This window comes from Cornus florida, unplaced genomic scaffold (genome assembly GCF_030987335.1).
Source record: "Cornus florida cultivar Cherokee Brave unplaced genomic scaffold, ASM3098733v1 CherokeeBrave_3.0.0_Hap2_Chr08, whole genome shotgun sequence".
NCBI classification, from domain to species: domain Eukaryota; kingdom Viridiplantae; phylum Streptophyta; class Magnoliopsida; order Cornales; family Cornaceae; genus Cornus; species Cornus florida.
Genome location: NW_026775578.1, coordinates 41858760 through 41886318, shown reverse-complemented (window position 1 = coordinate 41886318; position 27559 = coordinate 41858760). Strand labels below are relative to the sequence as shown.

The 27559-nt window shown below is 34.3% G+C and overlaps 2 pseudogenes; one reads left to right on the top strand and one right to left on the bottom strand.

Annotated features, from left to right (window-relative positions):
* Positions 1-3602: 3602 nt before the first annotated feature.
* Positions 3603-13500, top strand: LOC132270130 ((-)-alpha-terpineol synthase-like; annotated as a pseudogene).
* Positions 13501-21110: 7610 nt separating this feature from the next.
* LOC132270129 (linoleate 13S-lipoxygenase 2-1, chloroplastic-like) lies at positions 21111-27263 on the bottom strand (annotated as a pseudogene).
* Between the last annotated feature and the right edge of the window lie 296 nt (positions 27264-27559).

Below are 27559 nucleotides of genomic sequence, written 5' to 3'. Positions count from 1 at the left end.
TCTTAATCCACACAGTTTTCACTCTCACTTCCTGAAATTTTCTTTCATATTTTACCTCTTTCTTCGGCAAATTTCTAGCTTTAGAATTCATAGGTGTCACAAAATTCATTTTTCTTCTTTTAATGCACCTTTTTCTTAACATGAATATCATCATAATGAATTTTAGAAAAATCTTTCTTGTTCTTCTGTGAATTCTTTTTAGCACGAAAAATTCTATGTTTTTTCCAATTATTTTTCTTTATAGCATGAAACCTATTTTGTGCAAAAGAATTACAACTATGAAAATCAAAACAAGAATTATCCTTTTTCTTTTTATAACAATAGTGTTGACTATGTCCAGTTCTACCACAATAAGAATAATAAAGGACCTTGGACACATTCTTAGCATGCATAGGCTCAACAAAAAGTTTAGACTTAACAATAGGCACATTCAAGTTCATAGGTTTAACAAAAATAGGTTGACCCTTTTTACTAGATGAAGCCTCATTAAAACCTAATCCAGTTTTATCACTTACATGCTTACCAACACTAATCATGAAAATTTGGCAATAAAAGATTCTCTAGCAGAATTAACTTGACTTACCTCGCTCTCAAGGAATTTTACCTTATCATGAAAATTTTGAATTTCAGATTTATTTTCCCCAAGCAATTTTTGTTTTTGCTCATCCTCCTTCTTCAAGGAATCGTTGTCCTTCTTCAACAAGGTAGCTCTTTCATTTTTCAAGGCATCTTTCTCCTTTTTCAAAGCTTCCTTCATGCTTTCTACTTCTCTCAACTTGTTAGATTGCTTCTTGAAATCCTTGCTATTTTTAAGTAACCTTCTAAAACTGTTAGACATGAGAGATATTTCATCATCATAATTTAATCCATTATATACAAAATCCAATTCACCTTTATTCACAGGATTTTCCATCATAAATTTTTGAAAAACAAAAATAATTTTATTTTTCTAAAATAATTTTATTTTTAATTTTTCTAAACAAAACTTTCACAAGAATCAACTCAATGTGTAGAGATTGGCTCTGATATCAATTTATGAGTTGTACGCAGCAGAATATTTAGAAAGTTTTATATTTTTAAAAACAGATCTGTGTCTTTCTAACTTTACTTATTTTAGTAATTAATCAATTAATCACATACAAAATAAAATAAAGCAAAGTAATAGAGTTAGAGATGACACCGGGATTTTTAGCAAGAAAACTCCAATTGGTAAAATAGACCAACTATTTGCGTGGAAAAAATCTCGTGGATTATGCAGTCTAAAGTAAACCGATCCACTATGTTTGAAACAAAGTACACTGAACTTTGACTCAGACTCATACCCTATCGTTCTACCAAACACCAATCGTTGACAATATCATCTGGCTTTGCGACGTCTCGTCCAACAGCACTTGACCTCAAGCTTATTCTTGATCTCTGTAGAAGGGTTGCAGGTAGATCAAACAACACTTCTCGAATGCTTTGACCCTTTCAAAGTGTGCCCGTTTTTACTTTTATTCTTCAATATCTGAATTCGATGTAGAAGAAGATCTGTTTTTCTCTAATCATTGTAGATGCAAGACTTTGATCACAATCAAAATTTGAAAAACACTTTAAACTTACTCTTGTGTTTATGTATGTGTTCTAGAAAGAATAACAGAAAAATCAACTTTGATTTCTGCAAAAATATCTCTCTAAGGCTTTTATGGAATATGAAGTTGTATGCAAAAGCCGTACGAACCTAGATGAAAATCAAGGTTTATATAGAATATTCATAGACCTAATCATGCATAAAATAAAGGAAATTTCGTGCATAGGACTTTTGGTAGTATTCTAAACCAACTAGGAATTTTGAAACAAAACAGGACAAAGTTACCTTAAACTGTATCAGCAGTGGTACCGGTAACCAGATGTGGAACTAGTTCCCAAAAGATAGAATGGTTTTCTTTGAATCTAAGTTCTTGAACCGGTTCCCAATTGTGGTAGCGGTTCCCACTGGACAGATTTCAAATATAACTTGGAAAATCCTGTTTTTGGTAATCTCAAAAAAGATATCATATAGGTATAATGTCTTAAGTGGGAAACAACTTCCTAAAGTATTGTTCTTTCCTGTTTCGATGATCTCAGTTTACCATCTTCGAACAATCTTCCAATTCAGCAGTCGATCTTGATATGGTAACTTGAAATTACAACTCGATTAGACTTGTTTTGACATCGAAATTTGCCGATTTACAAAAATTATATCTCATATAGTGTTATTGATCTACCAACAATCCTTCTACAAGGTTCAAGGTGCAAGTCTGAACTCGAAAACTGTCGGATGGGAGGTTACAAAGCTAGGGGCATTCAGCAAGTTGGGTCTTGGTAGAATAAAAGGGTATGAGCTTGAGTTAAAGTTCGGTGTACTTTGCTTTATATATAATGGATCGTTTTATGCTCGGGATAGCGCAAAAAATCTTTAGGTTTTTCAATTGGTTTACTCGCTAAAATCCGATGTCACTCTAACTTTACTTGCTTATTATTTTGTTGTGTGATTGTTAATTAACCGGTAAATTTAGTTGAGTAAATTTGGGTAAAAAAGCACGTGATTAAATCTCTCTAAAATAGTTTTTCAAACTCAACTTTCCATAACCTATTCCACTGCACAACTCATATCCTCAAAATTCAATACAAGTCTAAAACACACAATGGTCAAAACGCCTTCAGTACCGGGCAGTGCATTTAAACATTATTGTAATAGGAAAATGCTATACTTCACGAATTTAGATTTGTGATTTTATATTGAATTAGGTGGTTGCTTATTTGGCTGTTTTATGTATTTTAAAAGTAACTTTTTTAATATAGGAAAAATCTTAATATAGGAAAAAGAAACAAAACGACAAAACTTATCATTACACATCAAATTCTAATATGACTCAATATTTTGAATTCAATTCTTCCTATATATCTTCATTTGGGAGACTATTTCTATTAAATCTTCAAATAATTAAAACTTGAAGCTACAATTTTTTTCCGATAAATGAGTGATCGCTATCTCGTAAATAAGAACCATAATTTATATAATTTACTTAAAATTTTTATAATTATATTTTGATTTTAGAGAGTGAAGAAGAGAAGATATATATAATGAAAATATATTAGTAGAGAAAGGCATATTATAGATAGAGAAAAAAAAAACCAGTGTAATTGTTTGTTCTACATTTTCAATAAAGTGTACACATGTATTAAACTAGAGGACATTTTTGTCTTTTTAATTATCGTCACATCATATTCAAAATGTAATATCGAATTAGAATTCAAGATGTGTTGTGCTACTTTAGCACAAATGCTTTGAAAATACACAAAGAAACCAAATAAGCAAACAAATAAACAGCCACCTAATTTCATATAAAACCACAAATCTAAATTCTAGCATTTTCCTTTTCTATATAAGTAGAGACAACAATAACAATTGTCATGTTGTAAACTTCAATTTGATGGCTTTTTCTATGTTATCTTCAACCCATCTATGCATTTTCACTATCATTATCTGTAGTCACTCTCTAGTGTCTATTCGGTAAGTAAATTATGTACATTACTAATGCCAAGTCACTAACATACAGAAATTAAATCTTTAACAATTAATGCAGGGCGAAGAATACACTAGGAGAGCCGAAAAGCTGAAGGAGAGAGTGAAGATGATGCTTGAACATGTGATGATGGATCCATTGGATCAACTTGAACTTGTGGATGTTTTGCAGAGGCTTGGACTATCCTATCACTTTAAGGATGAAATTTCTAGAATATTGGAAGTTATATACTCCAATAATTGCAACTGGGATAAATGGGAGGGAGAAAATTTATATCGTACAGCTCTTCAATTTAGACTTCTCAGACAACAAGGGTTTCATGTCCGTCAAGGTATTCTTGGAGTTATGCAAGTATTTTTATTTATTATTATTATTATTATTTATTTTTTTGGGTTCCATAATACTTGTCCACTTCGATTTAACATTTCTCAAAGTGGACAGGGGGACAGAGAGTATTTTGAAGTAAACCACTTCACTCTATAACATACCTCATTATTATTTTACGATAATTGGGTGTTGGGGTTTTGTCCCGACTAATCTACTAAACTCGTGCATAGCATCCCAACACAGATCGGGTAAAGGTTAGACTATGTCCGCGGGCGTAACTCCTAAGAAATTATTTGTACTTAGGAGGAATAGATTTTGAGACCTATACTTCTACTTCACGAAGCATCATTTTCCAAGTCTTTTCCAATTAGGCTAACTCCTTTGGATTCAAAAAGAGAGTATAATATATGTCATGTAATCTCCTTTTATTTTATTGCAGATGTTTTCAAGAGCTTCATGAGTGAGAATGGAAAATTCAAGGTATGCCATTGTGGAGATACCAAGGGGCTTCTATATCTGTATGAAGCTTCATACTTTTCCGTAGAAGGTGAAAGCGTCTTGGAGGAGGCCAAAGATTTCACAACCAGACATTTCAAGAAAAGTCTTGAGCAGAATATATATACATGGAACAAAATCTCGCAACGCAAGTGAGTCATTCTTTGGAGCTTCCACTCCATTGGAGGATGATAAGATTAGAGAACAGGTGGTTCATAGATGTATATGAGAGAAGGCGTGACACGAATCCTCTGTTGCTTGAGTTTGCCAAATTGGACTTTAACATGGTGCAAGCAAAACATTTGGAAGAAGTGAAACAGGTGGCCAGGTAACTAACTGTTAATAAAAAAAAATGTATCATATACTATAGTATAATTTATTTAAATATTATTTTGTAAATATAATATTTATTATAATAATCTATATATATATATTTATATGGTTTAATATCAAGAAAATAAAACTATAAAAGAACCTGATAAAGTCGAGGCTAGAATTTAATTCTATAGCCTTAAGACAGATACGCCCCGCTACGGTGCTAACGGACTCTTCGGCGTCTATCTCCCAGGATACAACGATTTTTCTTCCTTTGGTAGTAGCACTTCAAACCAATGGAATAGGCGAACCGGCTCGGTGTAGTACTCTCTGATGAACTCAGACTCGGAGACCAGGATTGAACCTAAACTTGGAAACCAAGGTTCGAACCCAATCCAAACCAGTTTAGGTTGAACCCAAACCAGTGGCTGAACCGAACAAAGAAGAATTAGAAGAAGAAATTCAGAAGAAGAGAAGAATATTTCTGAATTTGGTGTGAATTGAAATGAACCCAATGATGGGTATTTATAGGCTTGTTGGTGCCTATTCTGAATGGGTGCACCCATAGTCCGAATGGGTGCAACCATTGTTGACCAATCAGAATTAAAAAACTGTTGGTGGTTTTTAAATTGTAAAGGGTGCAACTCTTGGTTCAAAATTAATTCTGATCCAGCCCAGCCCTTTAATTTTGTCCAGTCCAGCAAGCAAATAATCCAACTCGGCCATTAATTCAGCCCAGTAAACAGGCCCATTTTGATAAGTCCAGCAACAAAATAAAATTACAACCACACAGGCCCATCCCAACTTTGGGTAAAAAGTTAAACCCATTTCACAATCAAGTCCCGCCCCGCCCTAGCCCGGACCGGACCGGACCGGGTCGGGCGGGCGGCGCGCGCGTGTGGTAGTTGGTTCGGATCCAGGCTAGCCTAGGTCCTCCCCCTCTTAAAAACTTGGGTGCCCTTGGGCCCAAACCCAAATCCCATACTAGACATATATATACTCAAGGTTGCTTTGCTATTTTTTCGATGTGGGACAAGTATTTCCCACTTTATTCACACCCATTTAGGCTTTATAAATCACTTACTTTGGAGCCAATTTCTCATTCACCCGGAAACGGATTTGAGAAAATAAATATACCACGTTCATCTCCTCGCAGAGAGGAACGCGCTCATCAATAGATTCGCAAAAAATTCTTAGCGGAATCTTTTTAATAATCCTTCCAAAGTTTGCGTTTTCTAATGCCGTTTCCAACAATCCCCCACATGAATGAAAATTTTCGCAGATTACAAAAGGAGAAGATACAGACACTATAGAGAGTACTATTGGAAAGTTACTGCATCGGGATAGGTAGCTTTTGGCCTTGAACCTTCCCTAGTGTATTACTATCGGATTTACTAGCTAACCAGTGAACATTATGTCTTGAACTGTTCAGCCATTGATGTAAACCAAGACAATAGCAAACACACAATTCCTTCCCACACAAAGTCGGTTCTCACGGTTGTGTTCATATGGCCCTGAACAACGCCTGGTATTTCATGAGCGCTCCAGAAAACTTAGCCTTAGAAGTTCTCATAGAAGCGGCCCCACTTCACACTCATATAGGTGACTTCTTATTAAGAGTATCCTACCATACCCCACTTGAATTTTCAAGGTATAAGAGTCATTAAAAGCATAGCTTATCCTACTCATCGCTGTAGGTAACACTGTCTCATCATAGAAATGGGTAGAAGATTGAATCTTCCCAGTGCTTCTGGTGAGCCATTCAGAATTTGTGTTGTCCCTTTGAACCTAGATCTTGGGATCTCCAGTCAACTAGGTTGGGTTTCCATTAAGATGACTCGTTAGCTTTCGGCTTTAATCCCATTCCCCTCGATGAACTATATACTTGCTCTCTTGTCAAACCTTTTGTAAACGGATCCGCTAAATTATCTTTTGACCTGATATAATCTATTGAGATTATCCCACTTGAGAGCAATTGTCTAACGGTATTATGTCGTCGACGTATATGTCGAGACTTACCGTTGTACATATTACTTTGTGCCCTTCCAATTGCTGATTGACTATCACAATGTATACATATAGCGGGCACCGGTTTAGGCCAATTTGGAATATCTTCTAAGAAATTACGAAGCCACTCAGCTTCTTCACCTGCTTTATCCAAAGTAATAAATTCAGATTCCATAGTGGATCTGGCAATACAAGTTTGTTTTGAAGATTTCCAAGATATGGCACCTCCTCCAATAGTAAAGACATAGCCACTTGTGGATTTAGAATCCTTAGTATCTGATATCCAATTAGCATCACTGTATCCTTCAAGTACTGCTGGATATCTAGAATAATGTAATCCATAACTTATAGTATATTTTAAATACCTTAGAACCCTAATTATTGCAGTCCAATGGTTCTTTTCTGGATTACTAGTATATCTACTCAATTTATTAACTGAGTATGCTATGTCTGGGCGTGTGCAATTCGTCAAATACATTAAGCTTCCTATAATGCGAGAATGCTCAAGTTGTGATATGCTAGGACCAGTATTTTTCGATAAATGAAGATTTACATCAACAGGAGTCTTTACAAGACTACTATCCCCTTTATTAAACTTTTCTAATATTTTCTCAATATAGTGAGATTGAGATAATACTAGACCATCTGATGTTCTAGAAATCTTAATTCCTAGTATGACATCTGCTATGCCTAAATCTTTCATATCAAAATTTTTGGTCAACATCTTTTTAGTAGTTTTGATTATAACATCATTACTACCCATTATTAGCATATCATCCACATATAGGCACACAATGACATATCCATTTTGAGTGTTTTTCACATACACACATTTATCACACTCATTAATTTTAAAACCATTTGACAACATCACTTTGTCAAATTTTTCATGCCATTGTTTAGGTGCTTGTTTTAATCTATATAAGGATTTTACAAGTTTGCACACCTTCTTTTCTTTCCCTGGAACTATAAACCCTTCAGGTTGTTCCATATAGATTTCCTCCTCTAATTCACCATTTAAGAAGGCAGTCTTAACATCCATTTGATGTATTTCTAAGTTTTGCAGTGCTACAATAGCTAGTAACAATCTAATGGATGTTATTCTTGTGACTGGTGAATATGTATCAAAATAATCCAGGCCTTCTTTTTGCCTATATCCCTTAGCAACAAGTCGGGCTTTATATTTTTCAATTGAACCATCAGGCTTCATCTTCCTCTTGAAAATCCACTTATACCCTAAAGGTTTAGTACCAGGAGGAAGATCCAAGTATGATTTTGCATGATGGATTCAATTTCACTATTTATGGCTTCTTTCCATAAATTAGCTTCAGGAGAAGACATAGCTTCCTTGTAGCTTTGTGGCTCATTCTCCAATATATATGTCAGAAAGTCAGGACCGAATGACTTAGACGTTCTAGCTCTTTTGCTACGTCTAGGTTCTTCCTCATTTTCATCATCTATAGACTCTTGGTCTATATTCTCTTGTATATTGCTATTAGCAGTATCATAATTTCTTTTAAGAGGATTTTTGCAAGGAAATATATTCTCAAAGAAATAAGCATTCCTTGACTCAATAATTGTATTGACATGGATATCAGGAATGTCTGATTTATGCACAAGAAAACGATATGCACTACTATTCTGTGCATAGCCTATGAAAATACCATCAAAGGTTTTTGGTCCTATCTTAACTTTCTTAGGAGTAGGAACCGCAACCTTAGCTAAACACCCCCACACTTTTAAAAATTTATAGGAAGGTTTTTGACCTTTCCATAATTCATAAGGTGTCACATTTGATTTCTTTTGAGGTACCTTGTTGAGAACATAATTAGCAGAGAGCAAAGCTTCCCCCCACAAATTCTGGGTTAAACCAGAACTTATCAACATAGCATTCATCATTTCTTTTAAGGTACGATTTTTGCGTTCAGCAACACCGTTCTGTTGAGGTGAATAAGGAGCGGTAGTTTGGTGAATAATACCATGTTCTGAACAAATGTCAGCGAATGGTATTTCGTATTCACCACCTCTATCACTTCTAAACATCTTTATCTTTTTTCCAAGTTGATTCTCAACCTCATTCTTGTAATGTTTAAACATTTCCAAGGCTTCATCTTTACTTCTTAACAAATATACATAACAATATCTTGTGCAGTCATCAATAAAAGTAACGAAATACTTTTTCCCACCTCTAGTTGGCACAGATTTAAAGTCACAGATATCACTGTGAATTAATGCTAGAGGTTCAGTACTTCGCTCTATGGAGTGAAATGAGGTTCTAGTCAATTTTGCTTCTACACATGTTTGGCATTTTTGATTTAAATCAATATTAAATTTAGGTATAGATTCCATGTTAATCAATCTACGAATAGTATCATAATTAACATGTCCTAACCTACCACGCCATACATCAGATGAGTCAATAATATAAGCAGAAGAAGCACTAGCTTTATTATTATCATTAATAGCTTTGGGTACAACAGTCATTACATTGAACTTAAATAGTCCATTACTTAAATACCCTTTGCCCACATACACCCCATTCTTAGTCAGCACAAACTTATCAGATACAAAGACCAGCTTGAACCCATTCTTGCTTAGTAGTGACCCAGAGACCAAGTTCTTCCTGATGTCTGGTACATGCAGCACATTATTAAGAGTGAGCTCTTTCCCTGAGGTCATTAGTAGCTTGATTTTTCCTTGTCCTTCAACCTTGCAGTAGAAGAATTCCCCATGTAGAGTTGTTCTTCATTATTTATAGTTTCATAGGTAGTGAATCCTCTTTTCAGAGCAAACATGACGAGTAGCTCCTGTGTCCACCCACCATTCTCTGTTGTTGCTTACCAGGTTGATTTCAGAAACCACAGCTGAAAGATTTAACTCTGATACATCAGCTGTCAACTTATCTTCTTCAGCTATGTGCACCTCAGTGGTCTTCTTCTTGGGGTTATGATGTGTTTTGCGGCTACGACAATCTTTAGCTCGGTGTCCTAGCTTGCCGCATATGAAACACTTCCCAGTGAACTTCTTGTAGTTTCCTTGGCTAGGACCTTCTCCAGAGTGCTTCCTCTTCTTATTTTTTTGTCCTGCTTCCACTACATTTGCCTTTGACACTATTGAAGAATTTCCGGCTCTCTTTTCAGATGTACGGTTATCTTATTCAATTCTCAGCCTGACAATTAAGTCTTCGAGCCCCATTTCCTTGCGCTTATGCTTCAAGTAATTTTTGAAATCTTTCCAAGTAGGTGGCAGCTTTTCAATGATTGAAGCTACTTGAAAGGATTCACTCAATGTCATCTTCTCAGCATGTATCTCATGTAGGATTAGCTGGAGCTCCTGCACTTGGCTCACGACTGTCTTGGAGTCTATCATTTTGAAGTCCAGAAATCGTCCAACCACGAATTTCTTCAATCCAGCATCCTCTGTTTTATACTTTTTGTCTAACGACTCCCAAAGCTCTTTAGCAGTATTTATTGGACTGTACACATTATATAAGGTGTTGTCCAATCCATTGAGGATGTAGTTCTTGCATAGGAAGTCTCCATGCTTCCATGTATCAACAGCTCCAAGCTTGGTAATGTCTGTATCACCCTCATCTAACACTGGAGCAGTCTCAGTCAGACACTTGCTTAGATTCAGAGTTGTAAGGTAGAACATCATTTTCTGTTGCCACCTTTTAAACTCTGTCCCGTTGAATTTTTCGGGCTTCTCCCCATGACTGACGGGAACATTAGGCACAGTAATACTCGTACTTGCCATTTGTCTGTTATATATTGATATACAGACCACGAGTCAAATTATAATAATTATAACAAGAATAATAATTAAATAATTATTACTATAGTATAAAGTTATCTGTCTTAAGATTGTTAATAAAAAAAAAATGTATCATATACTATAGTATAATTTATTTAAATATTATTTTGTAAATATAATATTTATTATAATAATCTATATATATATATATATTTATATGGTTCAATATCAAGAAAATAAAACTATAAAAGAACCTGATAAAGTCGAGGCTAGAATTTAATTCTATAGCCTTAAGACAGATACGCCCCGCTACGGTGCTAACGGACTCTTCGGCGTCTATCTCCTAGGATACAACGACTTTTCTTCCTTTGGTAGTAGCACTTCAAACTAATGGAATAGGCGAACCGGCTCGGTGTAGTACTCTCTGATGAACTCAGACTCGGAGACCAGGATTGAACCTAAACTTGGAAACCAAGGTTCGAACCCAATCCAAACCAGTTTAGGTTGAACCCAAACCAGTGGCTGAACCGAACAAAGAAGAATTAGAAGAAGAAATTCAGAAGAAGAGAAGAATATTTCTGAATTTGGTGTGAATTGAAATGAACCCAATGATGGGTATTTATAGGCTTGTTGGTGCCTATTCTGAATGGGTGCAACCATTGTTGACCAATCAGAATTAAAAAACTGTTGGTGGTTTTTAAATTGTAAAGGGTGCAACTCTTGGCTCAAAATTAAACCACACAGGCCCATCCCAACTTTGGGTAAAAAGTTATACCCATTTCACAATCAAGTCCCGCCCCGCCCTAGCCCGGACCGGGTCGGGTCGGGCGGGCGGCGCGCGCGTGGTAGTTGGTTCGGATCCAGGCTAGCCTAGGTCCTCCCCCTCTTAAAAACTTGGGTGCCCTTGGGCCCAAACCCAAATCCCATACTAGACATATATATACTCAAGGTTGCTTTGCTATTTTTTCGATGTGGGACAAGCATTTCCCACTTTATTCACACCCATTTAGGCTTTATAAATCACTTACTTTGGAGCCAATTTCTCATTCACCCGGAAACGGATTTGAGAAAATAAATATATCACGTTCATCTCCTCGCAGAGAGGAACGCGCTCATCAATAGATTCGCAAAAAAATTCTTAGCGGAATCTTTTTAATAATCCTTCCAAAGTTTGCGTTTTCTAATGCCGTTTCCAACACTAACTAATTAGTAGCAATTTAATTTTTTATTTTTCAATTTCAAATTAGTAGTAAAGTTAAAAAAATACTTGATTCATGACGCACGAGGAGGAGCGTCTTTCTTCCTAAATTAAGGTGACATATCACGATATTTGGACCCATTAGTAAATTTGGTAACAATTAAACCCACCTTACAAAATAGGTTATTTTTCTTTTCTTTCGATTTACTTTTTTTTTAATGAATTAAAAGGACATTTTAGCTAATAATAGCATGTCACATCAACAGTAAGAAAAAGATAAAAAAGAACAAAATAAATAAATATATAAATACAAAGTTCTATTGTTTATAAGATTGTAACCATACCACACATCAACAGTACAAGGTAAGAATAATGATTTGAAGACAACTTCACTTATTTATATTAATACAAATTTATGTTAATGCTAGCTTACGTTATTATGATGTCATTAAATCACTAATTTTGTGATAACATTATTTCATCTTTACATGAAATTAGTCAAATTTATTTGACTATTGAACTATCTATCATTATTCTTTCTAAAATTATAGTCATACCGTGGTGGAAAAATATATGCTTTGCAGAAAAGTTGAACTTTGCGAGGGATAGGTTGGTAGAGAATTACTTCTGGTCTATGGGTGTGTTTTCTGAAACTCAATTCGGATATGGTAGGACGTCGGCCGGGAAGGTCAACACCTTTATAACAGTGATTGATGATGTTTACGATGTGTATGGTACACTAGAAGAACAGGAGCTCTTTACCGATGCTGTTAAGAGGTTCGTGATGAAAAAGGCCCAAATCATTTATTTTTTATTTATTTAATTTAGATAACAATTTCATTTTATACGCTTTAGGTGGAATATCAATGCCATATATCAACTTCCATACCATATGAAGTTGTGCTTCCTCGGTCTCTACAACTCCGTTAATGAGATGGCTTATGATTTTCTTAAGGATGAGGATAATTCTATTATTTCATTCTTTAAAAAAAGGGTATTATTTTTTTCTCTCGAACCAATAATTGCTATCATTTGGCTTACATATTGAAATTACGTTGACCACGTCATCGGAGAAAGTATTAGGTTGGAAAACATGAATTTTTATTGGCCGACAGTATTACGTAGTAGGTATCCCAGATTCCCAGGTATTGATTTTTTTTACCCCCTAGCTAGTTTTGTAACTTTGTCGTGATCTATTTTGCAGTGGGCAGAGCTATGTGAAGCCTACTTAATTGAGGCGAAGTGGTACTACAGTGGATATAAACCAACCTTAAAAGAATACCTTGAAAATGCTTGTACGTCAATTGGAGTTCCTCTGATGCTAGTTCATGCTTATTTTTCCATTCCATCTCCCATAACAAAGGAGGCCTAGGAATGCTTAGATAAATATCCAAGCATATTCCAGTGCTCCGGCATGGTTCTTCGCCTTGCAAATGACTTGGGAACTTCTCCGGTATGCAATGCAATACTCTTAATTAATTACTTATTTATCTTCTTTTTTGTTCTTCATTTTTTTGTTTCATAAAATAATTAAATGCTGATTTTCGTTTCTCTTGACGTAGGATGAGATGAAAAGAGGGGATGCCCCAAAATCGATTCAATGTTGCATGTACGAAACAGGTGCCTCTGAAGAAGAAGCACGTGATTACATTAAGCACTTGATAGATGAAACATGGAAAAAAATGAACAAAGATCTATTTTCCGTTTCTCCCTTCTCCAAGACTTTCATTTCGATGGGAATGAACTTTGGTAGGGTGGCACAGTGTCTCTACCAGTATGGAGATGGGCATGGTTGAGGATGGTGAGACCAAGGGTCGTGTAGTATCATTACTTATTGAGCCTATTCCACTTGTATAATGAAATTGAAATTATTATGCAAGTTAAGTATTAGAGTCATAATATATTAGTAAGTCAAATTTGTGAGATGTGCAGCGAAAGGTTACTTGTGTGAAAAATTTTAGATTTTAAAAACAGAATTAATCAATTAATCTAATGCAAGATAAAATAAAGTAGAGTAAATAGAGTTAGATATATGATACCAAAATTTTTAGCGATGAAACCTCAATTGGTAGAATAGATTAACTCACTACAAGAAAAATGATTTTTAACCACGAACTTTTTACGTGGTAGAAAGATTTTCCACCACGGTTCCGCATGAACCGTGGTAGTGAATATATATATATATTCAATACACAAAAAACACACACACACACAACACAGTGGATCGAAGCAAGCCGTCTCTCTCGCCCTATGACAAATCACCTAAGCCTTAATTTCCTCTCTCCTTTATTAGCAATACATGTTGAGCTGGAGTTTAAATTTAAGTAATTATTAGAGTTTGAATTCAAACCAATGTTCTAGTAGTGGTAGGATAGAATCATATTCCTTGATTATTGGAGAGAATCATGTTAAATTTCTCTATACATACTCACATTTTTGTGTAAAAGAATTATCGAAGATAGAGACTTTCTCTACCCAAACTCTTGAATTTGTCTTTATCCTTGACCCTCTTTCATTTTGCCATCAAAGCATGCCCTCTCGCTAGCCCTTTGTCTGATTGATAAGCACCCACTAAATTATCTTTTGCTATCAAAATATTCCTAAGCCCTAATTACCTTTCTCTTCAATTCGCCCTAAGAATAGCCATAGCTTGCTCTCAATTACCTGAACATCCATATATATATATATATATATATATATATATATATATATATATATATATATTGTGTCTGCGTTGGTCCCTTAAGGTTTGGTGACCTAGTACGACACCAGGGTTTAATGACTTGAGGATTTGACTTTCGAGGTCTAGTGACCTAGTGCAATACTAGGGTTTGATGACTCGAGGATTGGACCCTTAAGGTTTGGTGATCTGGTGTGATACCAGGATTTGTTTACTCAAGAATTAACCCTTAAGGTTTGGTGACCTGATGTGATACTAGGATTTGGTGTCTCGAAGGTGTTAGACCCTCAATGTTTGGTAACCTGGTGTGATATCATGGTTTGGTGACTTGAGGGTTAGAGCCTCGAGGTTTAGTGATTCATTTTGGGTGAGTGTTATGTGCTCGCAATCGTCCAAATTTTTTTGAATTTTCAAAGGGCCATGTAGGCATAATAGTCCAAGCCCATTTAACCTTTCAACGTGCCACCTGGGATGTTGATATATGACAACTACACAGTTTAAGCTCATTTGACCTTTTAATGTGCCACATGAGATGATGAAATATGACACCTACACAATCTTTCTTTAAGAATTGAAGAGTAAGCTTACATTATGCAGCAATTTGACAGGGTGTCACAATCATAAGCCTAAAGCGTTTAACAACTAGTTGTTGGTAGAGTGGAGTGGGTGTGAGCTTGAGTCAAAATTTGTTACTTTGTTTTAATATAGTGGATGGAATGTTAAGCATGGTTTTATTCGGATTGGGTTTTCGCACTAAAATCTTAGTGTCATCTCTTACTTTAATTTACTTTATTTATAGGACGTCGATCTCTACCAGAAAATAGGTCTTTAGTGACAGACTTTTAGTGACACACCAAAAAAACCATCCCTAAGAGCATCCTAGCGCCCGCACAATTTGTATAATATGCAACTCTGTAGCGAAGTAATTGGTTTGTTGTGCACATTATACATTTGTGGGCCCCACTAAATTTTTTACACTTCGTACTCCAAATCTATATATCGTAGTAGCGACTAACATTGTTTGAAAGTGGGCCTTGTGTTTGATTAATAATTTTAAATGGAAAATTGATTGTGTGTGGTAGTGTGTAAAATAGTTGTTCTATTGTACTGCATATGTTATGTATTTATTTAAGTTTTATTGTATATGCGTGATTAATTGTAATGTCTAATATTTTTTTTACACATGAAAAAGTATTAATATATATTTTTTCCTGAATTATATTATTTTATTTTATTTGTGCAAATTAAGCTATGTAATACACTTTTTATTTATGTATGTAATTTCATTGTTTTTAAATTTTTTTTTTAAAATTTCAAAACATATAATCGAAGCAAAGAATTATGGCCATTATCGATATATAATAATAAAGTATAGAATGCTAAAAATGTGCATAACAACAACTTATAATCTCCAAAATAAGTGTAGAGGCATGTCAACACAATTGTTGACGTGTCTCTACACTTTTTTAGTGTGGAATATTATAACGACCCACTCCACCACATGATATGAGGGAAATATGAAGTGCTTATATGTCGTGGTGTAGCTTCAATTGGTATGAGACCTTTTGGGGTAAAACTTAAGAGCAAAACCGTGCGGATTAAGGCTCAAAGCGAACAATATCATACCATGTGGTGGAGTGGATCGTTACAAATGGTATCAGAGCCTAACCAGCCAAAAGTGTGCCGACGGGATCGTCGGGCCTCCAAGGGGGTGGATTGTGATGGCCCTGTGGACGGATGTGCCGTGGGCGGATGCGAGATACTGATAGATTACTACACTAGTAAGTTACAAGTGCACAATCCCACATCGCCTGGATAAGAGATAGGTGAAATGCTTATATGTAGTATGTAATTCCAATTGATATGAGACCTTTTAAATAAAGCCCAACAACAAAATTGTGCGGACTGTATCATGTGATGGATGGGTTGTTGCATTGGGATGCTTATGATACAGTTGTCAAATTTTGTACACTTATAATTTTTTTTGAAATATAAAATGAGAAACAAATAAGGGACAGACGTCATCGTTTCGTCATATGAGTGTAAATTCTAATCCAACTCCCAGTCTCTACCTGGAACATTCATTAAGCCTCTCTATTTCAGCAAACACTCACCCCTCAACTCTAGAGGACGCTTCTCTCTCCAATCAGTTTTCCCTCAAACTGTCAAGTTTGTGTTCTTCCATTTCTCGAACTGAGTTTTTTTCTTTTTTTTTTTTTTTTTTTTACCTCTTTGGATATGACTTCTTCTTCCATTAATAGATTTTTTTCTTCCATGTACTGAGTATTTTTCTAATTCTCTATTTTGTTTGAGCGTATATGCAAATTTCATACGCTAGATCGTATAGGTCCGTCTGACTTGGGGAAAGAAGCTCTGGAAAAATACAATTAACAGGTAATCAAATTAAATTTTGTTTTCGTTTTTTTAGGGGTTTTATTTGCTTTACATTTTTTTTTTTTTTGTTTCGTGTATCTGATTTTTTTTTTTTTTTAAAGATATTAAGCATAGATTTGTTAGGGCATATTCTGATTGTGGATTTTAGCCTCATTAATATTGATGTGATCAAAGCACTGTTAAAACCTCTTTCTAGGTTATTCTAGAAACAGAATTAACTTGGAGACTAATGTAAACCTTAATGCTTTGTTCGTTTACTGAGAGACAAGATTAAAACTCTCTCTAATATTAATTAGAGCCTACTCCAAAATGATCCTTGTAATGAAAAAGCAAACCACCATTTTTTATATATTTATAATTTAAACGTTGTTAACTAGTATCTATAACTATATCCTCCAGATTCACGTTCAGCGAATTCTTTTTCATGGTATTTGTTATTCAAGAATTTGGTTGGTCTTGAATTCAGAATTTTGTTATATAGACTTATTCAATATGGATTGGCAAATCTAAACAAAAAGCCATTCTTTTTCATGAAGATCATCATTTTCTTTTAATTCTTAGGAACTAAAAGGATTTGAGCCTACATATATTGTTGTTCAATTGAAAACTATAGGTGGACTTGGTTTGTTTAAATTTCAAAGTGGTAGTTTGATAATAAATTAGAGTAAAGGGAGAAAAAAAGTTACCTTTTCATTTTGGTAAGGTTTAAGCCAAAATTTAAATTTTGAAGTGGTAGTGTGAGAATAAACTAAACTAAAGGGAGAAAAAAAGTTCTCTTTTATTTTGGTAGGATTCAAACCGCAATTTAGTTCTTTAAGACCTAGGATTGGTTGTGAGTTTTTAATTTTTGAGCATATATTGAGTTATATTACACTCTTCTGGTAAATAATATCAGTTTAATTCAACACTTTTCGTCATATTTATTGCTGCCAAGTGATATTCATGTTGTGTTAGTTCTATTTTTTTCCTTCCAATAAATTATACATGTGTATTACATCTTTTAAGTATCTATTTAATAGGTTCCCTTTTTTATCAACGAAAGTGATCTAGACAATTTATATCTATCAGTTGAGTTATATGCTTGCTTTTCTTACCTTTATAGGCGATTTAGAGGATACATTATGTGTGTGTATTTCATTTTAAAGCTAGTGGTACCTTTTTACTGATTTAATTAACATCTAGCAATGCATCGAGTATTGATCAGGTCCCTCGTGGCTCAAATTGATCAGCCATCTACAAATTGTATGACACAACCGAGTGGAGAAGGTGATGCTAATGCTGCACCAACTACACAGCCAAACAGAAAAGGTGACAATTATGCTTCACCGTTGCTCAACCAAATTCATGCTTCTCTTTTTGTTCATGTTTATTGCTGATATTATGTTGTAATACTAAATTTGAGGATATGTTCTTTCTTTTTTGCTTGTTTATCATTCATGTACTAATTTGGCACAAGGATCAAATCACTTGGATTTTAAAAAAAAAAATTATAGGTGTTTCTTAGAGGCAAAATGTTTTAAAAACATAGATTTTATAAAGAAACTTTATCCAAATGATGTGGTAGTGATAGTTTTGGAATTGAATGCCAATTTGACTGTCCGTTATTTTTTATACATGCTCTTCAGTGGTTTTTTTTCTTAAAGTATGACTGTTTTGATAGAACGTATAAGTTACTTTAAGCATGCTTTATAAAGGGTCGAGTAATTTGTCTCTTAATTATGTGCTTGTTTTGGATTTATTTTATTTATTTATTTAATTTTTTTTTTTTTTTTGCATCATTATATTTTTTAGTTGGGTTTTATAAGCTATTGGGAAAGGGGGTTGTACAATTAATTTGTTTTTTTGTAATTGCCCAGCATTGTTGAGCATTGCTGAGCATTGTTGCTGGATAAAGAATAATTTTCAATTAGTAGTTTTGGGGAAATTTTCTTATCATTAATGGTTTAGGTTCAATTATGAATGGTGATGTGTGCAATTAATTTTGGTCATCACTATTATATCAATTTCTAAGAGAGAATTAAGTTTTATCTGAATTGCAGGATGAAATGATAGAAAAGCCTTTACAAGTTGCTGTAATTTCTGATGGTACCAGTCCAAGGAAAAAAGATGTGGAGAATGGAGATAATGCATAGCCAACTTGGTCTTAAAGGAACATTCGCTTGTAGTTTTTGACATGGCTTCATAGTTGTAAGTTCCTCAAGTCGTCGACTTTCATCTTATGAAGAGGTTCTGCTATAAAGAGGGCAGAAATTGTTGAGCAAAATAATTTTCAAATGGAGTGTAAACTTGAAAAAATGCAGGAACAAAAGAAAGCAATAACAGCACCTTGGTTCCACTATCAGTAGTAGTCACCATCCAATTTTTTTTTTTTTATAATTTTTTTGGCTGAATATGTCATTAACATTATATCTTGATTGATGATCTTAATTAATGGTTTATTTGAGTTTGTATGTTTTGCTTAGTGTTTGTTGTAAGCATTTCATCAAGATAATGGTTTATTCCAGTTTGTCTTGTTTTGAATATTTGGTTAACAGTTCAGTTAATTAATTTGAATTTGTATTTTTATATATATGAATTTTATATTAATACCATGTGATCGAATTTCAGGAAATGTAAACTAACAAATCAATCAGGCTAATTGGAATATACAAAAAATCAAATAGAGCCAAAGAAAGAAAAAAATAGAAAAAACATACAAATCTAGCATAGCTAAAAAAAATAATAATAACAGTAATTAAAGTATTAGGGATGGTTCTAGCTGTCACAAATGAAATAATAAATAAATATTGGGGATTCCCGAATAAATTATTAGTGACAGTGTATAATGTCCCTAATAATTTTTAATGACGCTTTATTTAGGACCGTAGAGACCATCCCTAAAGCTCTACTTTTTGGTGACATTCATTTTTTACCGTCCGTTAAGGATGGACTCATTTGACTAAATTTGATCTTTAGTGACAATTTTATGACTTTTAGTGACGATTGGACCATCACTAAAGCCCTATTTTCTTGTAATATTTTCTTGTTTTGATTTAAAATATCACAACCATTCTGTACCACACAAATCATAAATTGTGCTATTATATACGATCTGACAGTGATTTAAATTACTTTTTTCAAAAATAACTTAGTGCACTTTTAATACTATGTCATCATATCATCAACCAATTATATCATGTCACATAAATAAAAAGACATTTAATTTAATGTGTTATATCATTTATCTTTAAATTTAATTTTTTTTTTTCACAATCTTTAAATTTAATTGATTAGTGATAACATATCATCAATATTTTAAAAACATCAATATATATATATATATATATATATATATATATATATATATATATATATATATATAGGCAATGGTGGCCCAATACTTAAGGGTATTAGTAGATTAGAAGAAAGGAAAAGGAAATTAAAAAAAATAAAATAAAACAGTTTAAATTAAATTAAGAAACTTTAAAGTAAAATTTCATTCAAAAAATAAAATAAAATAAAATAAACTAAAATGTTGATTCGTCGGAAACTCTTTATTGTAGTTATGTTAAAGAAGAAAAGACAAGTCCACCAATATATATATATATATATATATATATATATATATATATAGTAGTGTTCAATTGCTCACCAGAGTAGGGAACAATATACTCACTTTTACTCATAACCTTAGGATCTAATCTAACGGCTATGAGAAGAATAGTTATTTTAGGAAATTAACATTATTTTAATTAGTCATTAATTATGAAATGACTATATTGAATACATTCTTAAAAATATATATATATTTAACCATGAACTGCCATTACCCCACTATCACTGTCACCTCCCCCACCACACCACCTCTCCCGCCACACCACCTCTACCCAGACAGATTTGATGGCTATTTTTAACTAAGAATTACCAAATATACAAATTAATTGACGTCCTTATAATTATTAGAGTGTGAGGTGGTGGTGGGTGGTAGTATGGTGGTGATGGAGGTGGCAGTGTTGTGGTGTGGTCGAGAGAGGTGGTCACGACAGTGGGGGAGGAGTGAGTGGTGGTGACGGACCAACAATGGTGGAAATGAACATAATTAAAGTTTAATCAGATTAAAAAAATTATTCTTATTATTTTTTAAAAAGTATTCAATGTCGTCATTTCATAATTAATGACTAATTAAAAGAAAGACAATTACCTAAAATAACCATTGTTTCAATTAGCCGTAGAATTAGATCCTAAGGCTATGAGTAAAAGTGAGTATATTGCTCCCTATTCACCGGGGAACAATTGAACACTACTGTGTGTGTATATATATATACATATAGTTTCCATAAACCTCAAATCCTTTGGCGTATTCCATCTCTTTTTCAAAATATATATATTATCTCAAATCCGGGACGTTCTGTCTTCAAATGGAGATGCTATTCGGAACTCCTTTCCCTGTCACTCCAGATTCCGAAAATGGCTTCAGTAGCTGGTATGGCACCACTCCAGCTCCACTTCTATTCTTCAAATTAATGTCTATGTTTCTATTATCAATAATCCTTTCAATTTTCTTTAACTCCCCACTAAACCTCTCAAAGGCTTGCTTGATATCTGATTCATCATTCCAGGCTGCCTCTATCTCCCCACCGAGATACTCCTCGTCCGGAGAATGACTGGACAACACATTCAAAATGCCCATATTTTTCGAAGCTTGAACATTTGAAGGGAAGCACTTCAAGAGAGTATCCTCGGGGCTCTTCAAGAAATCCTCCCACTGTTCCTTGGTTGGCTCTTCGGTAGGCATGTTCTCCCTAGCAATGGTAGGCCTATTGGGAAAATGACCAGCATAGTCATACTGACCAAAGTTCACAGCTGCATGGTGTCCAGATGCTATCCATATCATAGTTGTGAGAATTCCAATCAGATCTTTCGGGGTTTTGAGCTCCGGCCACCCTTCCTTTTTGTCCCTGTGGCCTACTGTTCGAATTTCTGTCCACCATGCTTGGAGCTCTTGGTCAGACTCTACTAGATCAGGACTTGCCTTTGGGTAGTAGTGGTTGACATATTCAGTAACCCATTGTTTAGTGGCATCCCAAAGGAGGAGACCGTCGTTGGCAAAAGGGTAATCTTCAATTGACAGCTTTAGGCCATGCGGCGCGCTTGGATCCTCCACAGCCATTCCCCTAATTAGGTCAGTAACACAAAAGTAAGAAGGCCAAAGTAGATTAGTATATTGGTTACTTGTAGTCTGTGCTTAACTGCCGTTGATTCTAAAAACTTAAACGGTTAGAAACCGTTTAACATTAATTTTTAAATTTAGAATCCAAGATCTTGCTTGAAGCTTAACCGTAACTTTAATAGTTATCTTGATCCTGCAAATAAGTAACAAGGCCTTAGTATATTAGTTGGTACTTCTAGTCTGCGTAAGTTTAAGAAAATTAAGAACAATATATCTTTATAACTAAGTAGTTTTTTGTTTCCATTTTGGACACTCTGATTGATTTGCAAATATCGGATCAATGCAATTAATCAATTACCCGCAAAAAGGAGATTTAAGGGGAGTACCCCAAAGACCTAACCAGTTGAGTTAGCCTGTGCGAGTTTAGTTTTACTTTATTTTTTTAAGCCTGTTAAGTAATTTACCTGCTAATTAGGTCTGTTGGCAGTGCCTGCAAATCGAATCGCCATTGCTGGTCATAGACAACAGAGCTAAGCTCCATAGAATGTTTGCCGGGTGAGAATATTGACTCGATAAGGCCGTCTGCACTAATGAGGATTTGTCATGCCAAAGCATTGAGCTTCATTGTGTACCGTAAATGAGGGTGTAACAGTCTATAAATAGGATGCATCACGCTAAGTTGCCGATAAGTTGCAATTACATAAGGCTCCACACAACAGTGAGTTCTGAGCCTGCAAAAGTTCACAATGGAATTTACAGTAGGGAAAAAAAGAAGTGCACAAAGGAATTCCCATATCCAAAATGTTGTATGATTGTGTTTACCAGTGACTGATTAGCTGGTGAACACCAGAGTCATGAGCAAGGACATGAACCATGGCTAGTCTCCAGAGCCAGCAGCCTGTGGCTGTCCAATCGGGCGTGAACGGTTGCTTCCATTGAGGCTTCCCATCCGCTGGTGGCCGAATCAGCTCAATGGCTAGCGGCCTCAACGTGGCATCGGGGGTGAGGAAGACCAATGTCCTTGATCCATAGAGTGTAGTTTTGTACGATGTTGATAGAGCTCTTACTGTGTTCACAAATGGTAACAGCAGATCATGGTAATCTAGCATGAACAGCCTCTTTTTTTCCAGGGCCTGCATGTAGCCATCAATATTTGATTTCTTTTATTTTAAGAGGTAATTGTGTTTGGAATGATGGGAATTTGAATCAGAATTGGATTTGTTGAGATTTCATATACCAAATAATTCTTTTCTGTAAGTCTAGTGGCAAGGAGGAAGTGCGTGAGTGGATTCTATTTTATGGTATCTTAAATTTTTAGCTTATTCCAAAGTCAGAATAGAATCTCTTTTTCCAACCTTTTCAGTTCCTTTTATCTTTCGGAAATTCAATTTCAAAAAATATAATTACCTCTTCAAGTTTCATGAAGCCGTCGATCTCTCGTTCCACTAGCTCTTTGTTGATTGCTGATTCAGGTGGGCGTAGACATTGGGATCAAGTTTGCTCTTCATTGGCCATTCCTGCACAAATTATTTATTTATTTATTTATTTTTGTATTCTTTGAGCGTATGCATCTAATATTTGTCACCCAACAAAAAATAATAATAATAAAAAGTAAATAAATAAAGAGGAAGGAAAAATATTTATTGGTTGTTGTTCAGGCTTGGGAAATGAATAGATATTATGGATTATATATAGACTCGTATGGAGTACTATCCAAAAGTTTAAGTTATTTGGTTAGTATCAGATTTGTTATCTCATATCAAATTCGGAATCATGCCAAAAACCTCCCCCGAAGTTTCCTATATTTACCTGGGATAGGCAGGGTGATCTAGCCCCAATAGAACAGATGGTAAATTCAAAGGAAGATCATACTTCTACTTTTATTAAAAATCCATTAACCAATTTTTTTAAAGCATGATCGATTAAGCTACTAATTTTTTTTCATTTTGGAGTATGCATGAGCTTGCTTGATTTGTAACTTTGATAACAATTTTTGAAAACTAAAAATAGAAAATTATACTTGGTTCAGTTTTCTGAAAATTGTTTTCTAAAAATTCAGTTATAAAATGACATGTTTTTATCTAAAAACGGTTTTCTGTTATCTATATTCTTGAGAATTATTTTCAGAATTACAAACTAAACAAACCCATATTTTACTTCTTATATATTAATAAAAAGTTTTGTACATCATACTGTGACCAACTCTATAGTACATGGGTTGATACCAGCAAGAATCTGTCGAGAAAATTCCTCGTCTCTCAACCAAGAAAATTTGTTCCCTACAATATATGGCAAGAAAATTAAGAGAGGGGAGAGAGAAAGATATGGTGATATATAAATGTTGTGTTGAAAATAAACTTGATTTTAGTATTTAGTATTTTCAAGTATTTTTGTATCCATGATGCATGTGTTAATTTAGCATGTTAGTGGGTAGTAAATTGTCTTAGTGGGAGTTAAGGTTATGTAAAATAAAGAGTTATGAGAGTTAAGCCTAACAAATACTATGTTAGTGGGAGTTATACATATTGAAAATTATGTTAGTGGGAGATAGGAGAGTTATGGACATTTAAATGTAATGGTTACACATACATATGTGAGGCCTATATATTCATGTACTCTAGTCAAATAATATATCAAGTGAAATAAGAAATATTTTCCTCCATTTCTATTCTCTTCCAAATAGTATAGTGTTGTATGTGTAACTAGGCCACTATTTCCAACAAAGTGGTATCAGAGCAAGATTTCATGTTCAAAGGCAGATTTCATGTTCAGAGCCTAGACGATCCTAAAGGCCAGACGAAGTTGATCCTAGAAGGTTCAACATTTAAGAAAAACATGTTTCTCCTTGATGATGATGAAGGGGAGAAAATGTATTTTCTTAGTGAAAAGATGATGTTATCTAATTACAAGAGAATGAGAATCATCATGACTTCATACCTCAAAGCATGCGATTTGTGGGATGTTGTTGGAGAAGAGCCAAAGAATGGCATGTCCAACAAGCTTCATGAAAAGAAAGAAGATAAGGCATTGGTAGTGTTGCAAAAGGCAATACATCAAGAAATTTGGGAGTATTTTGGAGAGTCCAAAACTCCAAGTTGTATTTGGAAGATGCTCGAGACCATCGTTTCCAATCATAGAGGTGAATCACTACCCATGGAGTATTGGGTACAATGCTTTGAGAATGATGAGTTTATGAAAGATGATTATGAAAGTCTTGAAGACAAAGTTGTGGAGAATGAAGAGGTGTATCGTGCAAAAGAAGTTGAAGATTTTGGAGATTCAAAAGTTGAAGGAGAATTTGAAATGGTGAATAAGGAAGAGGTAAGAAAAGGTGTTAAAGAAGAGATTGAAAAAGTGAAGGAGGATGAAGTGAAAATAGAAGATTTAGAAGAAGGAAGTGCTAAAGAAGAGGCAAAAGTTCAAGTTGGTGAATTAACATCTTCAGGTATGGTTACAAATTCCACCTTGAAAGAAGTTATATTTGACTTATTTGATGAAATTTTTATTTCTTCATATTCATCAAATAATGCTTATTTTGTGGAGAATGATGAACTTCTCTTAAAGAAAGTTGTTCCAAAGAAGTATGAGATTGAAGCCCAGGATGAAAAGAAATTCTCATATTATTTTTTAAAAAATAGTTTGGAGAATTTTGTAATTGATACAGGTTGGGTGAATATGGAATTATTTTTTGACTCTAAAGAAGAAGTATATGTGAAGTTGAAGATCCATAAAAAATTTAAGAAGAAAAAAGATCGATGGTGTGCTTGTATAAAGAGGATGATATATGATTATATGAAGACATCAAACAAGCATTTGAAGAAGTTTCACAAGCCCTACACATCAATGGAAATGGCCAAGAAGATTGAAGCTATTGAAGGGGGTGGAATTGAAGATCAACTATCGAACTTTTGATCAAGCCCCCAAGATTAATAAGAAGGTTTTTCAAGTTACAAAATCAAGTTTAAAGGGGGGTGTTGAAAATAAACTTGATTTTAGTATTTAGTATTTTCAAGTATTTTTGTATCCATGATGCATGTGTTAATTTAGCATGTTAGTGGGTAGTAAATTGTCTTAGTGGGAGTTAAGGTTATATAAAATAAAGAGTCATGAGAGTTAAGCCTAACAAATACTATGTTAGTGGGAGTTATACATATTGAAGATTATGTTAGTGGGAGATAGGAGAGTTATGGACATTTAAATGTAATGGTTACACATACATATGTGAGGCCTATATATTCATGTACTCTAGTCAAATAATATATCAAGTGAAATAAGAAATATTTTCCTCCATTTCTATTCTCTTCCAAATAGTATAGTGTTGTGTGTGTAACTAGGCCACTATTTCCAACATGTTGCACTTACCCTCAATCATTTGTGGGGTCTTAAAGGCCAAGGCAGTTTGTCTACTGTACAAATTCTTCATAAATGAATCTATGGCTGTGAAGCCTTTGAATGTTTCCACCTTCAATTTCCCTACCGTTGCTGCAACTTCACCCAACACACCCACTGTTATCCAGTTCTTCAAGTCTGAAAATGCTCCATCTCTTGGCACATAAACGCTATACCTTGTTGTCTCCGACAATGGATCTAAAATATATTCATATAAATCAATATATAGCAATTAAGTTCTTGAACTTAGAATTAATTAATTTCTTCGGTGATGCATGGTGATAATTGCATGTAAAACAACAAATTTGACCAATGATTTCATATGTGTGTGTGTGTGTGTATATATAGATATGAATCATTGTGCTAATGATTTTAATGATTTTAAGACTGCACCAATTTCCCCAAAGTCTCCTGGAACTAAAAATTCATCTGCATTTCTCCCTTTAACTGACGTCAGTAGCTTCACTTTTTTCGTCTCTTCAAAACAATAAATAAAAAAGTGTGTGTTATCAAATAATTGTATTTTATATAATTCTCTTAAAAACTTTTTTCCCTTTAAAACTATTTTGTGAAGTAAACATGTCCTAGTTAACTAAATTAAAATATATATATGACATGGATCCTATGCGACCGCGCACTCATTTAAAAGCTAAAGGGTGACAATAAAATATTATTATTTAAAATTTTAAATATAAAAAGAAATAATAAATAAGCAAATGCTTACTAGGATGGAGCTCGCAGCTAACAAGCTCCAAGGTGAGCTTGCCACTCGTTTGGGGGGATAACAAAAGCTTTAACGCCAGTAGACTTCTCAGTGGCAATAGTTGCTACGGCTTTGATATTTCCCGGAACAAATCTAATACGAATGTTCTTTCGGGTTCTACCGCAATCTCGCTTCAGCCGGAGGGTAAAAGAAGCTGTGTGGTTGCCGGAGACGAAGGGTTTGTGACACAGGAATAGGCTTTGAGCAGAGTGGCGTGACTGGTGGACTACTGGTGTGTTCAACATTTTTCCTTTTTGGGGGGTGGTCAATTGGAGTGGTTGGTACAAGCTTGCTAGAGAATTAAAGGTGTCTTAGATTTCTGATATGTCACAATTTGAGGCAAGCTTTCATTTATATAGATTTTGATACCACCATGTTTCTCATATGCTACATAAAAACTTATTGCACGTGAAAATTACATTCAACTATAGTAGTAAAATATTAGGTAAATAATTATTTTCCCAATTCCCCCACCTTTTACTTTAGAAAGTTAGAAAGTCCCTACACAGCCTTTGATAATTAAGATTATAAATATATAAAT